The following is a 16,315-nucleotide window of genomic DNA, read 5'->3' as shown; positions in this document are numbered from 1 at the left end:
TGAAATTTTTTTGTGCAAATGTAAAGAAAGGTAATTAATTAAGAATATTCATTGTTCTAACTCTATGCTCTGTGTGAAAGTTATTATAATATTAAATGCTTTCTTGTATTGTTATTTTAGCCACTAATGTATCCTAATGCTCCACTCTATATTGTGTATAAAAGTTATTGTTTCTCATTATCATATGAGTTACAGTGAGTTTGAACTTAGAGAAAAAAATGGAAGGAACCACTTCTAATTTTCTTACTGATCTTGTACTTCCAATGAAAATTGTTTTCTACTCACTGGTGGTGCCTATTCTATATTGGTTCGAATAACAGTGATCACAATGCATGAGCACATGTACTAGGTTGATTTCTTGGTTAGCATCTTATTAAACTATCTTCTTCTTTAGGTTTCCTTACAAAAACAAGAATCATAGGAGACAATGTAGAAATATATGATGCGTTGAAAGAGAAGAAGAGCTAGAAAGTGAAGTTGATGATGATCCTGAAGCCTTTAAGTGTTAACAAAACATCAGAACTGTGCTATGATCTCTCATCAATTGAAAAGAAAGTTTGGGTTATAAGGTAGAACTTATTCAGGATCAGTTTGATAAAGATCCTTGGGAGAATGGTTTTAAAGATGAGAATGGTTCTAAATTTTCTCATCATATTTAGCTTTCTTTTCCCTTTTAAGTACATGTATTTTGTTAAGGATCTTGTATTTAATTAATTTGCCATATTTTGTTATATAAATTAAAGAGTTATTGATGTGTGGAAAACGATCCAACACAAAACTCACCGGGAAGTGTATCAGGTCGCATCAAGTAATAAAACTCACAGGAGTGAGGTTGATCCTACAGGGATTGAAGGATTGAGCAATTTTAGTTTAGTGGTTGATTTAGTCAAGTGAATCAAGTATTGGTTGAGTGATTTGTAGCAGACAGAAGGTAAATTGCAGGAAATGTAAAAGGAAGGGGGATGATTTGCAGAAATTAAAGAGAACTGAAAGTAAAGGTACTGAATCTTAAAGAACAAGAAATTAAATGACTGAAACTTAAAGTACAGGAAATGTAAATTGCGGTAACTTAAAGTGCAAGAAATATAGATTACTTGAATGAAAAAAGGGGTTAAGGGACTAGGAATTCAGAATCTAAGCAAGAGAAGTAAATTGCAGCAATTAACAAAGCAAGAGGTGAACTAAAATTAACTAGAACTCAAACAGAAAATGAAAATTTGATTGCAGCAGTGGTTCAGCAAAAGAACCAAAAAGAAAATCAGATCTCAGGACTCCAGAGACTAGATAGTAGAGTCTAGATCTCAATTGCCTTCCTAGATCCAAGTTCCCAAAGCAATTAAAGAGAAATTAAAGATTGCAGCAGTAAAGGAAATGGAATTTAACTCAATTATGCAGTAGGAAAATCAAAGAGATCTTAAATGGAGATTGAGACAGAAGTTCCTCAATTCTTCACACTCAAGACTCAAACAAAACCCAGTAAAGAAAACAAAAAGATTAGAGGAAGAAGAAGTGAATTCTCTCCTCCAATTCTCAAGCTAATTATAGTCCAAAAAAATTCAAGATCAGAAGTTCTAAAGCAGAAAAATGGAAAGTGAGCTCTCAAGTTGACTAGGATGAAAATTCAAAAATGAAAGTAAGCTTTCTTTTTTTTTTTTTAATTCTAACTAACACCTATTTATACACTTTCTATTTTGGATCTAAGAATTTTGAGTGGGCTTTTGATTTGGTGAAGAAATGATTTAAGTTGGATTTTTAATTGAATTTCAGCCCATGTTGCTCCCAGGAGGCTGCTCTGCTCTTGTGGAGAGCGGAGCAGTGAAGCTTTGTATGGGGATCCTTTTTGCGCGCCAAGGCTTGGAGAGGCACCAGCGGACTGCCCTGCTCTTGTGGAGAGCGGAGCAGTGTGTGTCTTGCGCCCTTGAAATATTTCGCGTGCCAAGTCTTGGACATCATTAGGTTAGTGCTCAAGTGGTGCTAAGAGCGCAGCTTCCTTACTTTGTTAGTGAAGCCTCCGTGTTCGAGACTTGTTGGGAGCGTTTTGGCCAATTTTTGGCTTATTTTTCTTTGTGAGTAGCGCTTCCCCACTCCCCCTTGCTCATGAGTTCGAACCTTGTGGCAAGCATTGGTAAGCTTTTTCCTTGAATTTATTTCTTTGATGAGCCCGATAATGCTCTCAAGGAGAGCAGAGCAGTGTTCTTCCCTCCCTTGTTTTCTTGGTTCCAAATTGTGCTCCGCTCTCAAGGGGGGCAAAGCATTGAAGCTTTGCATGCTTGGTTCATTGTTGTGCTCTCTTGGAGAGCATTGTGCTCTTGGAGAGAGCATTGTGGCTTCCTCCTTCCATGCGCCACGCTTCCTCATTTTCTTTGCCACACTTTCTTCTTTATTGAGTCACGCTTCTTAAGCCACACTTTCTTCTTTTCTTCTTTTCTTTACCTACAAATAATCAAAACAACCAATCAAAGTATCACCAAATTCACAAGGTTTATAAATCAATTAAAAGTCAATTAAATTTAGCTTAAACCTCATGATTTAGTATCAATTAAAACGTGGTTGTTTGATTCAAATAAAACATGCAATTCCACTCTAAATTGCTTACTTATAGTGCAAGAAAGTGTATAAAAACTAGGGAAACAAGTGAAATTAGCTTGAAAAATGGGTATATGATGACTTGTCATCACAACACCAAACTTAAATCTTGCTTGTCCCCAAGCAAGCATCAAAATTAAGAGGAAATGAAATGAAAAAGAAAAGCATACATATCCTTATTAGGCATATAGTAGAACTTGGTTCATGGAGTTTTTATGCAGACAATGATAACTCAGTTATTGTTTGCTGTTACATAATATACACTTTTCCTCAAAGGCTTACTAAGCTTGCTGTTGTAAGGTTTACTTTTTACTTGCTCCCTTGCTAACTTTTCTTTTCTTATTTTGATTAACAAGCTTATTATTCTTTGAAGGCTTGGTGTCAAATGTTGCAGCAGCCTTTGGCTTTATTTTTACTCAACATTTCTTCACCACAGACACATGACTCACTATTTCCTCCTAGGATCATTGATGCCCAGCACCTCTTTGGATAACTAAATGTTCTGTAGCTAGGTTGCTCTTTATTGTGGACTTTCAATTGGCCATCCCAAATAAGTTGATCTAAATGGCCAGGTTTTGAAATACCCCTTAGAATTTACTTATCCAAACATATCCTAGTACAAGAATACCACAGGCACGTGTCCTAGGGTCCAAGCTATTGGTGCTTAGTGATGACAAATCATCATATACCCATTTCTCAAGCTAATTTCACTTGTTTCATTAGTTTTTATGCACTTTCTTGCACTATAAGTAAGTAATTTAGAGTGGAATTGCATGTTTTATTTGAATCAAATAACCACCATTTAATTGATACTAAATCATGAGGTTTAAGCTAAATTTAATTGATATTTGAATGATTTATAAACCTTGTGAATTTAGTGATACTTTGATTGATTGTTTTGATTATTTGTAGGTGAAGAAAAAAAGAAAAGAAGGAAGCGTGGCTTAAGAAGTGTGGCCAAAAGAAGAAGAAGTGTGCCGCAACAATGAAGGAAGGAAGCCACACTGCTCTCCACAAGAGCACACTGCCCTCCAAGGGAGCACAACAATGAACTAAGCATTCAAGGCTTCACTGCCCTGCCCTCCTTGAGGGCGGAGCACAATTCTAGGCCAAGAAACAAGGGAAGGAAAAATTCTGCCCTGCCCTCCTCAAGAGCAATTTCGGGCTCCTCATGGAAAAATTCAAGGAAATTGTTCTCCAAGTGCCACCCATGGGTTTCGAACCCAAGCACATGAAGGGAAGGGAGTGGCGCAACACAAAGGAAAATGAGCCACACTTGGCAAAAAGGCTACCACCAAGTTTCGAACTTGGAACCTCACCCAAGAACAAGGAAAGCACTGCCCACAAGGAGGGCAGAGCAGCATTCCTTGGCATGCAATTGAGGCACAATTTCGCACGGCTAGGGCGCAGCTTGGATGCACGGGCAGCGAGGCAAGGCACGCACCATGACACCACTGCCCCGCTCTCCACAAGGGCAGGGCAGCATCCTGATGCCTCTCCCATACTTGGCGCGCTAATTGGATCCCCATGTAAGGCTTCCCTGCTCTGCCCTCCACAAGAGCATAGCAACCTCCTGGGAGCAACAGGGGCTGAATTTCACTCAAAAATCCAACTTAATTCACTTCTTCACCAAATCAAAAAGCCCACTCAAAATTCTGAAATCCAAAATAGAAAGTGTATAAATAGGTGTTAGTTAGGATTAGAAGGGAGATTATTTTCATTTTTAATTTTCATCCTTAGTCAACTTGAGAGCTCACTTTCCAATTTTCTGTTTTCTGCAATTTGGCTTAAGAATTGGAGGAGAGGATTCACTTCTTCTTCCTCTAATCTTTTTGTTTCCTTTACTGGGTTTTCTTTAAATCTTAAGTGTGAAGAATTAAGGAACTTTTGTCTCAATCTCCATTTAAGATCTCTTTGATTTTCCTACTACATAATTGAGTTAAATTCCATTACCTTTACTGCTTCAATCTTCAATTTCTCTTTACTTGTTTTGTGAACTTGGATCTAGGAAGGCAATTGAGATCTAGACTCTGCTATCTAGTCTCTGGAGTCCTGAGATCTGATTTTCTCTTTTTGGTTCTTCTGCTGAACCACTGCTGTAATCAAATTTCCATTTCTGTTTGAGATCTAGTTAATTTCAAATCATCTCTTGCTTTGATAATTGTTGCAATTTAATTTCCTTTGCTTAAATTCTGAATTCCCAGTCCTTAAATGCCATCTTCATTCAAGCAATTTATATTTCTTGTACTTTAAGTTTCAGTCATTTAGTTTCTTGTTCTTTAAGATTCAGTACCTTTACTTTCAAGTCTCTTTAATTTCTGCAAATTATCCCTCTCCCTTTATATTTCCTGCTATTTACTTACTGTTGGATACAAAATCACTCAACCAATACTTGATTTGCTTGACTAAATCAACCACTAAACTAAAATTGCTCAATCCTTCAATCCCTGTGGGATCGACCTCACTCCCGTGAGTTTTATTACTTGATGCGACCCGGTACACTTGCCGGTGAGTTTTGTGTTGGATCGTTTTCCACACATCAAGTTTTTGGCGCCGTTGCCGGGGAATGAAATAGATTGACAATGATTAAGCGAAGTGGAGATCTAGATTAAGCATTTTTTTGTTCTGAACTAACATATTAACTATTTGACTAGTTGCCTAAGCTAACCAAAACTTCATTCTTGCAATAGATTGAAGTTTCATTGGTTTTCTGGTTCTGTGTGTTTCTTGTGGTGTGTTTGTATGTCAGGTACAGGGAGAGCTTCTCCTATTTTCTCTGAAACTGACCAAAGAACTCTTCGAAGGTTGAGAAGAGATGCTAGAGGGAAGGCTGTTATTGGAGAAGAGGAGTCAGAAGAAGAAGAAGAATTCCAAGAGATGGAAGGAGATCCATCTAATCCCAATCATCCAGAAGGAGGGGCCAACAATAACCCACAACAGAGGAGAGTACTGGCCTCCTATACATTTGCAAATGCTAGATATTGTGGGAGTAGCATTCTTACCCCTAATGTCAATGCAAACAACTTTGAACTGAAGCCACAACTCATCATATTGGTCTAAAATAATTGCTCTTTTGGAGAAGGGCCATTGGAAGACCCGAACCAACATCTATTCACTTTCTTGAGGATTTGTGACACAGTTAAAAGCAATGGAGTGCACTCTGACATATACAAGTTATTGTTATTCCCATTCTCTCTCAGGGACAAAGCCACTCAATGGCTAGAAACATTTCCAAAGGAGAGCATCAACACTTGGGATGATTTGGTGAGCAAGTTTCTTGCCAAATTTTATCCCCCTCAAAGGATCATAAGATTGAAGAGTGAGGTGTAGACATTCACTCAAATGGATGCTGAAAATCTATATGAGGCATGGGAAAGATATAAGGCTCTGCTGAGGAAATGTCCACCAGAGATGTTCACTGAGTGGGATAAGCTGCAGAACTTCTATGAAGGACTCACTCTAAAGGCTCAAGAGGCACTTGATCATTCAGCTAGAGGATCATTGTAATTGATGAAAACTGCAGAGGAAGCTCAACACCTCATTGATATGGTGGCAAACAACCAATACTTCTTTGCTCACCAAAGGCAATGCCAACCATCACAGAGGAAGGGAGTGCTAGAATTGGAAGGAGTGGATACCATTTTAGCTCAACACAAAGTGATGCAGCAGCAAATTTAGCAACAATTTGAGCAAATGGCCAAGGGAATTGATAGCCTACAGGTTGCATCAGTGAGTGCCACAAGCCAACCATCAACTCCTTGGGGGCAGAATGAAGAGAACCAAGAAGAACAGCAACAAGAGCAAGTGCACTATATGCACAACCAAAATTCTGGATCAAATGAGGTGTATGGTGACACCTATAATCCATCTTGGAAGAACCACCCGAACCTTAGGTGGGGAGACAATCACAACCAAAATCAACAACCATGGCAGAGGAACTCAGCTCAAAACACTCCAAGAAACAACCAAAATCACAACCAGCAGCCAACTAACCAAAATCCTTACAGAAAACCCCAAAACAATTACCCCAACTCCAACCATTACCAATCCAATAACCAACCAACTAACCAAAATACTTACCATCATCCATCAACACCCCAAAACCAACCAATCTCACAAGACTCTCAGAGGATTACTAATCTGGAGATGCTCATGGAGAAGATGATGAAGAACCAAGAAATGACAACAAAGAACCAAGAAGCTTCCATGAAGAGCCTAGAAAGGCATGTTGGACAAATCTCCAAGCAAATTTCTATTGAGAGACCTTCAAGCTCACTACCAAGTGACACAATTCCTAATCCAAAAGAAGAGTGCAAAGCTGTGCAACTAAGGAGTGGAAAGACATTGGTGGATAGCAACAAAAGGGCAACCAAGAAGCTTATGGAGGGTGACAAAGAACCAATAGAGAAAGATGGAGCTAACAACAAGGACATAACAAATAAGAATGTCCCAAAAGAGCTCATCGAAGAGAACAACCAACCACAAAATTTGAAGAAGGAAAAGCAGATCATGGAAGAACCAAATCCAAGACAGCAGCAAATGGAAAAGAGCCTTACACCTCCACTACCGTATCCACAAAGATTTCACAAAGAAGCAAAAGATCAACATTTCCATAAATTCCTTGAGACTTTCAAGAAGCTAGAGATCAACATATCCTTGGCTGAGGCATTGGAGCAAATGCCTCTGTATGCCAAGTTCTTAACGGAGCTTATCAACAAGAAGAGAAGTTGGCTGGAGAAGGAGACTGTGCTGCTCACTGAAGAATGTAGCGCTGTGCTTCAAAAGGGAATCCCACCAAAGCTTAAAGATCCAGGGAGTTTTGTAGTTGCTTGCACCATAGGCAAAATGACATTAGACAAGGCTCTTTGTGATCTTGGAGCTAGTATCAACCTAATGCCCCTGTCCATGATGAGGAAGCTTGCGATAGAAGAACTCAAACCCACTAGAATGTCACTAGTCATGGCTGATAGATCAATCAAGACACCTAATGGAATTGTGGAGAATCTGTTAGTAAAGGTTGGGGAGTTTATCTTCCCTGTGGATTTTGCGATCTTGGACACTGAAGAGGAAGGAAATAATTCAATCATCTTGGGAAGACCATTTCTAGCAACTGCAAGAGCTATTATCGATGTGGAAAAGGGAGAGATGATCTTCAGAGTGCACAATGAGCAAATGGTCATAAATGTTTTCAAGTCAATGCAACACCCTCCTGAGCAAGAGGATTACCTGAGAGTGGACATGATAGAAAGCCTGGTGGAAAAAATGTTAGACACTAATCATCATGAGCAAGAAGAGGAAAATAACCAAGAGACAATAGAGGAATAAGCAGCTGAGATCTCTATTGACAAAGAGGTGAAACCAAGCAAGAAGGAAGAAGTACAAAAATAAGAACTGAAGCCATTACCCACCCATCTCAAATATGCATTCCTTGGCACATCAAAGAGTTTTTCAGTGATCATCAATTCATCCCTGACAAAAAAAGAAGAAGGAGAACTTCTTGATGTACTCAGAGCTCACAAGGATGCTTTAGGATGTACTATTGATGACTTGAAAGGCATCAGCCCTGCAGTGTGTATGCATAAAATCTTCTTGGAGGACAATTCCAAACCAGTGGTTCAACCTCAGAGAAGGCTAAATCCCACAATAAAGGAAGTTGTCCAGAAGGAAGTAATGAAGTTGTGGAATGCAGGGATAATCTATCCTATCTCTGATAGCTCATAGATAAGCCCAGTTCAAGTGGTACCAAAGAAGGGTGGGATGACAGTCATTGTTAATGAGAAAAATGAACTCATTCCCACAAGAACTGTGACAGGATGGAGGATGTGTATTGACTATAGGAGACTGAATGATGCCACACGCAAAGATCATTTCCCACTTCCCTTCATTGACCAAATGCTTGAAAGATTGGCCGGCCATGCTTACTATTGCTTCGTGTACGATTATCCAAAGGACCAAGAAAAGACTTCATTCACATGTCCATTTGGAGTTTTCGCCTATAGAAGAATACCGTTTGGGCTATGCAATGCCCCAACCACCTTTCAAAGGTGTATGCTCTCCATTTTTTCAGATATGGTCGAAAAGTTTTTAGAGGTTTTCATGGACGACTTTTCTGTTTTTGGTGACAATTTCAATGCTTGCCTGAAACATCTAACTCTCGTCTTGAAACGGTGCCAAAAAACTAATTTGGTTTTGAACTGGGAGAAGTGCCATTTCATGGTGCCCGAGGGGATTGTTCTTGGTCACAAAGTTTTAAGAAAAGGGATAGAGGTTGACAAGGCAAAGGTGGAGATCATAGAAAAGCTCCCTCCACCAACTAATGTGAAATCTGTTAGAAGTTTCTTGGGGCATGCAGGATTTTATAGAAGGTTTATCAAGAATTTTTCTAAAATAGCCAAACCTTTGAGTAATCTGTTAATGATTGATAATCCTTTTGTTTTTGATGAAAACTGCCAGCATGCCTTTGAAACTTTAAAAAATAGACTTACAACAGCACCAATTATCACACCCCCGGATTGGGAACTCCCTTTTGAACTCATGTGTGATGCAAGTGATATTGCAATTGGTGCTGTGCTTGGACAAAAGAAGGGAAACTTGCATCATGTCATATATTATGCAAGTAAGGTGTTAAATGAGGCTAAAAAAAATTACACCACAACAGAGAAGGAATTATTAGCTGTAGTTTATACATTTGATAAGTTTAGATCATACTTGATAGGATCCAAAATTGTGGTTTATACTGACCATGCTGCCCTTAAGTATTTGATGTCAAAGCAGGATGCTAAACCAAGACTTATCAGGTGGATATTGCTCCTACAAGAGTTTGACAATGAAGTAAAGGACAGGAAGGGCACTGAAAACCGAGTTGCTGATCATTTGTCAAGGCTACCACAAGAAACAATTCAAAAAGCCTCCCAGCCTGTGAATGAAAGCTTTTCAGATGAACACCTTTTGCAGATCCAGTAAGCACCTTGGTTTGCTGACATAGCAAACTACAAAGTGGGGAGAAAGATACCCCAAGAATTCTCTAAGCAACAAGTAAAGAAGTTAATCAATGAAGTAAGGAAGTTCTTGTGGGATGAACCCTTCCTGTTCAAAAGATGCTCTGATGGAGTGATTAGGAGGTGTGTCCCTGAGAGTGAAATAAGAGATATCTTGTGGCATTGCCATGGCTCAACTTATGGTGGACACTTTGATCCAGAAAGAACAGCTGCAAAGATACTGCAGAGTGGCTTCTATTGGCCAACTATCTTCAAAGATGCCAGAGAGTTTGTTCACCAATGTAATGAATGCCAGAGAGCAAGAGGATTGACAAGAAGGAATGAGATGCCGCAGAATTTCATTTTGGAATTAGAATTATTTGATCTATGGGGCATTGATTTCATGGGACCCTTTTCCCCTTCCTACTCTTTCAGATATATCTTGGTAGCAGTAGAGTATGTCTCAAAGTGGGTGGAAGCCATAGCCACAACCACCTGTGATGCGCAAATTGTCCTCCAATTTCTCAAGAAGCACATTTTCACTAGATATGGAGTGCCCAAGGGTTTTATTAGTGATGGTGGTGGTCATTTTTGTAACAAACAAATGGAGAAACTTCTTCATAAATATGGAGTTATTCATAAAGTAGCCACACCATACCACCCTCAGACTAATGGGCAGGCAGAATTAGCAAACAGAGAATTGAAGAAGATCCTAGAGAAGAGAGTAGGAAGCACAAGAAAGGATTGGGCTAGGAAGTTGGAAGATACAGTCTGGGCATATAAGACAGCTTTCAAAACTCCCATTGGAAAGTCTCCCTTTCAACTATTATATGGCAAATCTTGTCACCTCCCTGTAGAGCTTGAACACAAAGCTTTTTGGGCTACTAAATTCCTAAACCTTGACTCTGAAGCAGTAGGGGAGAAAAGGTTGTTGCAGCTAAATGAGCTGGATGAATTTAGGCTAGAAGCCTATGAAAATGCCAAGATATACAAGGAAAAAGCCAATAGGTGGCATGACAGGAAGATCTTGAAGAAAGAATTCAAACCTGGGCAACAAGTACTCTTGTACAACTCACAACTCAAGATGTTCCCTAGCAAGCTTAAATCTAAGTGGACTGGTCCATATTTGGTAACTAAGGTTTTTCCTTATGGGAGTATTAAATTGCTAGACGAAGCAACAAAGAGTCAATTCACAGCAAATAGTCACAGAGCAAAGCTGTACCTAGGAGGACAATGGGACAAGAAAAAAGAGGTTCAGAGCCTACAACCTTCTTGAAGCAAAAATGAAGGATGTCAAGCTAGTGACATTAAAAGAAGCGCTTGTTGGGAGGCAACCCAACCCGAGGTAGTTTTCTTTTCATAGCTTTTTCAATAAAAATGTTGAATAATTGGTATGCATTGCAAGGAGCTAAGTTCGGTGTTGCACACCAAAACAATTTAAGGGAGAATGAAGGATTCTAAGTTTGGTGTTCCACCAAAATCTCATTTAAAAGCACATTCTCACTTCTTGCACAATACTAGCTCCAAGCAATCAGACAGATTATTCAACTACTTAACTGCTTTCTAGTTTTAATTCCATAACCTTTAGCAAGGACACAAGGTTTCACATATGGTTAAGTTGATGCATGAAAAATAGTGGCAAGGAACTAAGTTTGGTGTTCACACACCAAAGTAAGTTCAAAAAGCCATAATCATTTTTAGACTAACCAATTGCACAAAGGCTTGAGAAGCAAGCAACCTTTGAGAATTATGCAGGACATTAGTCAACCATTGAAGATATTGTGCATCTCAACTCAAAGAGAACACAACAGAAGGAAGAATCAAAGGGCTGCAACTTCAAAGGTTGTATCTAAACTTAATCCTTGCTGCTATGAATTGTTTTGAATCTGGGAACCCTTATATATCTTGCTAAAGTGTTTATCTGGTTGCAAGTGGAATTGTTTGTTAAGAATGCTTATCTGCATAATGCTTGTCATTCATTACATAGCTTTGAATTTTGTTTTGTTTCCCATATGCTTGAATAAAAGAGAAATGTTTGAATTAGAAAGTAAATATCCAATGTTGCATAAGTTAGAATGGAAGTTAATGGTGGTATATGTGTTTGATTAAATGCATAACTCATGAAATAATTGCTGCATAATGTCATTTTCATTGAAGTGTGAGCTAGCTTGCTGTCATAAAGGTTCCTATCAGTAAAGAAAAAAATCCCTTGAGAACAAAATAAAACAGAAAGAAAAGGAAGAAGAAAAAGCCAATGTGGCAAGAAAAACAAAGAATAAAGCTGGGCACCAATAGCTTGGACCCTAGGACACATGCCTGTGGTGTTTTGTACTAGGATATGCTTGGACAAGTAAATTCTAAGGGGTATTTCAAAACCTGGCCACTTAGATCAACTGATTTGGGATGGCCAATTGAAAGTCCATAATAAAGAGCAACCTAGTTACAAAGCATTTAGTTATCCAAAGAGATGCTGGGCATCAATGATCCTAGGAGGAAATAGTGAGCCATGTGTCTGTGGTGAAGAAATATTGAGTAAAAACAAAGCCAAAGGCTACTGCAACATTTGACACCAAGCCTTCAAAGAATAATAAGCTTGTTAAGCAAAATAAGAAAAGAAAAGTTAGCAAGGGAGCAAGTAAAAAGTAAACCTTACAACAGCAAGCTTAGTAAGCCTTTGAGGAAGAGTGTATATTATGTAACAGCAAACAATAACTGAGTTATCATTGTCTGCATAAAAACTCTATGAACCAAGTTCTACTATATGCCTAATAAGGATATATATGCTTTTCTTTTTCATTTCATTTCCTCTTAATTTTGATGCTTGCTTGGGGACAAGCAAGATTTAAGTTTGGTGTTGTGATGACAAGTCATCATATACCCATTTCTCAAGCTAATTTCACTTGTTTCATTAGTTTTTATGCACTTTCTTGCACTATAAGTAAGTAATTTAGAGTGGAATTGCATGTTTTATTTGAATCAAATAACCACCATTTAATTGATACTAAATCATGAGGTTTAAGCTAAATTTAATTGATATTTGAATGATTTATAAACCTTGTGAATTTAGTGATACTTTGATTGGTTGTTTTGATTATTTGTAGGTGAAGAAAAGAAGAAAAGAAGGAAGCGTGGCTTAAGAAGTGTGGCCAAAAGAAGAAGAAGTGTGGCGCAACAATGAAGGAAGGAAGCCACACTACTCTCCACAAGAGCACACTGCCCTCCAAGGGAGCACAACAATGAACCAAGCATTCAAGGCTTCATTGCCCTACCCTCTTTGAGGGCGGAGCACAATTCTAGGCCAAGAAACAAGGGAAGGAAAAATTCTGCCCTGCCCTCCTCAAGAGCAATTTCAGGCTCCTCATGGAAAAATTCAAGGAAATTGTTCTCCAAGTGCCACCCATGGGTTTCGAACCCAAGCACATGAAGGGAAGGGAGTGGCGCAACACAAAGGAAAATGAGCCACACTTGGCTAAAAGGCTACGACCAAGTTTCGAACTTGGGACCTCACCCAAGAACAAGGAAAGCACTGCCCACAAGGAGGGCAGAGCAGCATTCCTTGGCACGCAATTGAGGCATAATTTGGCACGGCCAGGGCACAGCTTGGACGCACGGGCAGGGAGGCAAGGCACGCACCATGACACCACTGCCCCGCTCTCCACAAGGGCAGGGCAGCATCTTGATGCCTCTCCCACACTTGGCGCGCTAATTGGATCCCCATGTAAGGCTTCCATGCTCTGCCCTCCACAAGAGCATAGCAACCTCCTGAGAGCAACATGGGCTGAATTTCACTCAAAAATCCAACTTAATTCACTTCTTCACCAAATCAAAAAGCCCACTCAAAATTCTGAAATCTAAAATAGAAAGTGTATAAATAGGTGTTAGTTAGGACTAGAAGGGAGCTTACTTTCATTTTTAATTTTCATCCTTAGTCAACTTGAGAGCTCACTTTCCAATTTTCTGTTTTCTGCAATTTGGCTTAAGAATTGGAGGAGAGGATTCACTTCTTCTTCCTCTGATCTTTTTGTTTCCTTTACTGGGTTTTGTTTAAATCTTGAGTGTGAAGAATTGAGGAACTTCTGTCTCAATCTCCATTTAAGATCTCTTTGATTTTCCTACTGCATAATTGAGTTAAATTCCATTACCTTTACTGCTTCAATCTTCAATTTCTCTTTACTTGCTTTGTGAACTTGGATCTAGGAAGCCAATTGAGATCTAGACTCTGCTATCTAGTCTCTGGAGTCTTGAGATCTGATTTTCTCTTTTTGGTTCTTCTGCTGAACCACTGCTGCAATCAAATTTCCATTTCTGTTTGAGATCTAGTTAATTTCAAATCATCTCTTGCTTTGATAATTGTTGCAATTTAATTTTCCTTGCTTAAATTCTAAATTCCCAGTCCTTAAATCCCTTCTTCATTCAAGCAATTTATATTTCTTGCACTTTAAGTTTCAGTCATTTAGTTTGTTGTTCTTTAAGATTCAGTACCTTTACTTTCAAGTCTCTTTAATTTCTGCAAATTATCCCTCTCCCTTTATATTTCCTGCTATTTACTTACTGTTGGATACAAAATCTCTCAACCAATACATGATTCGCTTGACTAAATCAACCACTAAACTAAAATTGCTCAATCCTTCAATCCCTGTGGGATCGACCTCACTCCCGTGAGTTTTATTACTTGATGCGACCCGGTACACTTGCCGGTGAGTTTTATGTTGGATCGTTTTCCACACATCACCTAGCCTTATTCTTTGTTTTTCTTGCCACATTGGCTTTTTCTTCTTCCTTGTCTTTCTATTTTATTTTGTTCTCAAGGGATTTTTTTCTTTACTGATAGGAACCTTTATGACAGCAAGCTAGCTCACACTTCAATGAAAATGACATTATGCAGCAATTATTTCATGAGTTATGCATTTAATCACACCATATACCACCATTGCAGCTTTTCATTCTTCCTCTTGTTGTATCCCTTTTGAGTCACAATGCAAATTGTCTTCAATTGTTGGCTAATTTCCTGCATAATTCTCAAAAGTGCTTGCTTCTCAAGCCCTTAAATGAATGGTTAGTATGCATAAATTGAGTGTGTCTTTTGGATTTATTTTGGTTTGAGAACACTGATGAGCGGATAATTTGTACGCTTTTTGGCATTGTTTTTAGTATGTTTTTAGTAGTTTGAGTTGAGTTTTTAGTATATTTTTATTAGTTTTTAGTTAAAATTCACTTTTCTGGACTTTACTATGAGTTTTGTGTGTTTTCTGTGATTTCAGGTATTTTTGGCTGAAATTGAGGGACCTGAGCAAAAATCTGATTCAGAGACTGAAAAGGACTGCAGATGCTGTTGGATTCTGACCTCCCTGCACTCGAAGTGGATTTTCTGGAGCTACAGAAGCCGAATTGGCGCGCTCTTAACGGCGTTGGAAATTAGACATCCTGGGCTTTCCAGCAATATATGATAGTCCATACTTTGTGCAAGATTTGATGGCCCAAACTGGCGTTCAAAGTCACCTTCAGAATTCCCAGCGTTAAACGCCGGAACTGGCACCTAAATGGGAGTTAAACGCCCAAACTGGCATAAAAGCTGGCGTTTAACTCCAAGAAGAGTCTCTACTACACGAAAATGCTTCATTGCTCAGCCCAAGCACACACCAAGTGGGCCCGGAAGTGGATATTTATGTCATTTACCATCTTTGTAATCCTTAGCTACTAGTTCCCTATAAGTAGGACCTTTTACTATGTATTTTTCATCTGGAGATCTTTGAATCTTTTGATCACTGGGAGCTGGCCTCACGGCCATGCCTAGACCTTGTTCTTATGTATTTTCAACGTGGAGTTTCTACACCCAAAGATTAAGGTGTGGAGCTCTGCTTTACCTCGTATTAATGCAATTACTATTGTTCTTCTATTCAATTCCGCTTGTTCTTTGTCCAAGATATCACTTGCTCTTCAACTTGATGAATGTGATGATCCGTGACACTCATCATCATTCTCACCTATGAACAAAGTGACTGACAACCCCTTTTGTTCTACAAGCATACAAGGCTCTAGTGTTTATCTCTTAGGTTCCTGATGCACGATGCATGGTTGATCGCCTGACAACCGAGTGCTCGCCTGACAACCGAGCCAGCCATTCCATGAGATAAGAGTCTTCGTGGTATAGGCAAGAACTGATGGCGGCATTCAAGAGAATCCGGAAGGTCTAACCTTGTCTGTGGTATTCTGAGTAGGATTCAATGATTGAATGACTGTGACGTGCTTCAAACTCCTAGCAGGCGGGGCGTTAGTGACAGACGCAAAAGAATCACTGGATTCTATTCCGGCCTGACCGAGAACCGACAGCTGGATAACCGTGCCGTGACAGGGTGCGTTGAACATTCCACTGAGGATGGAGGTAGCCACTGACAACGGTGAAACCCTTGCATAAGCTTGCCATGGAAAGGAGTAAGAAGGATTGGATGAAGACAGGAAAGCAGAGAGACGAAAGGGAAAGCATCTTCATACGCTTATCTGAAGCTCTCACCAATGATATACATAAGTATCTCTATCTTTATCTTTATGTTTTATTCATATATCATCTATACCATTTGAGTCTGCCTGACTAAGATTTACAAGGTGACCATAGCTTGCTTCATACCAACACTCCGTGGGATTGACCCTTACTCGCGTAAGGTTTATTACTTGGACACCCGTGCACTTGCTGGTTAGTTGTGCGGAGTTGTGATAGAGAGTTGAGATTGCAATGAGCCCACCAAGTCTGTGGC

Source organism: Arachis stenosperma, chromosome 3 (assembly GCF_014773155.1).
Source record: "Arachis stenosperma cultivar V10309 chromosome 3, arast.V10309.gnm1.PFL2, whole genome shotgun sequence".
Lineage (NCBI taxonomy): Eukaryota > Viridiplantae > Streptophyta > Magnoliopsida > Fabales > Fabaceae > Arachis > Arachis stenosperma.
Note: the sequence above shows the minus strand (reverse complement) of the source record.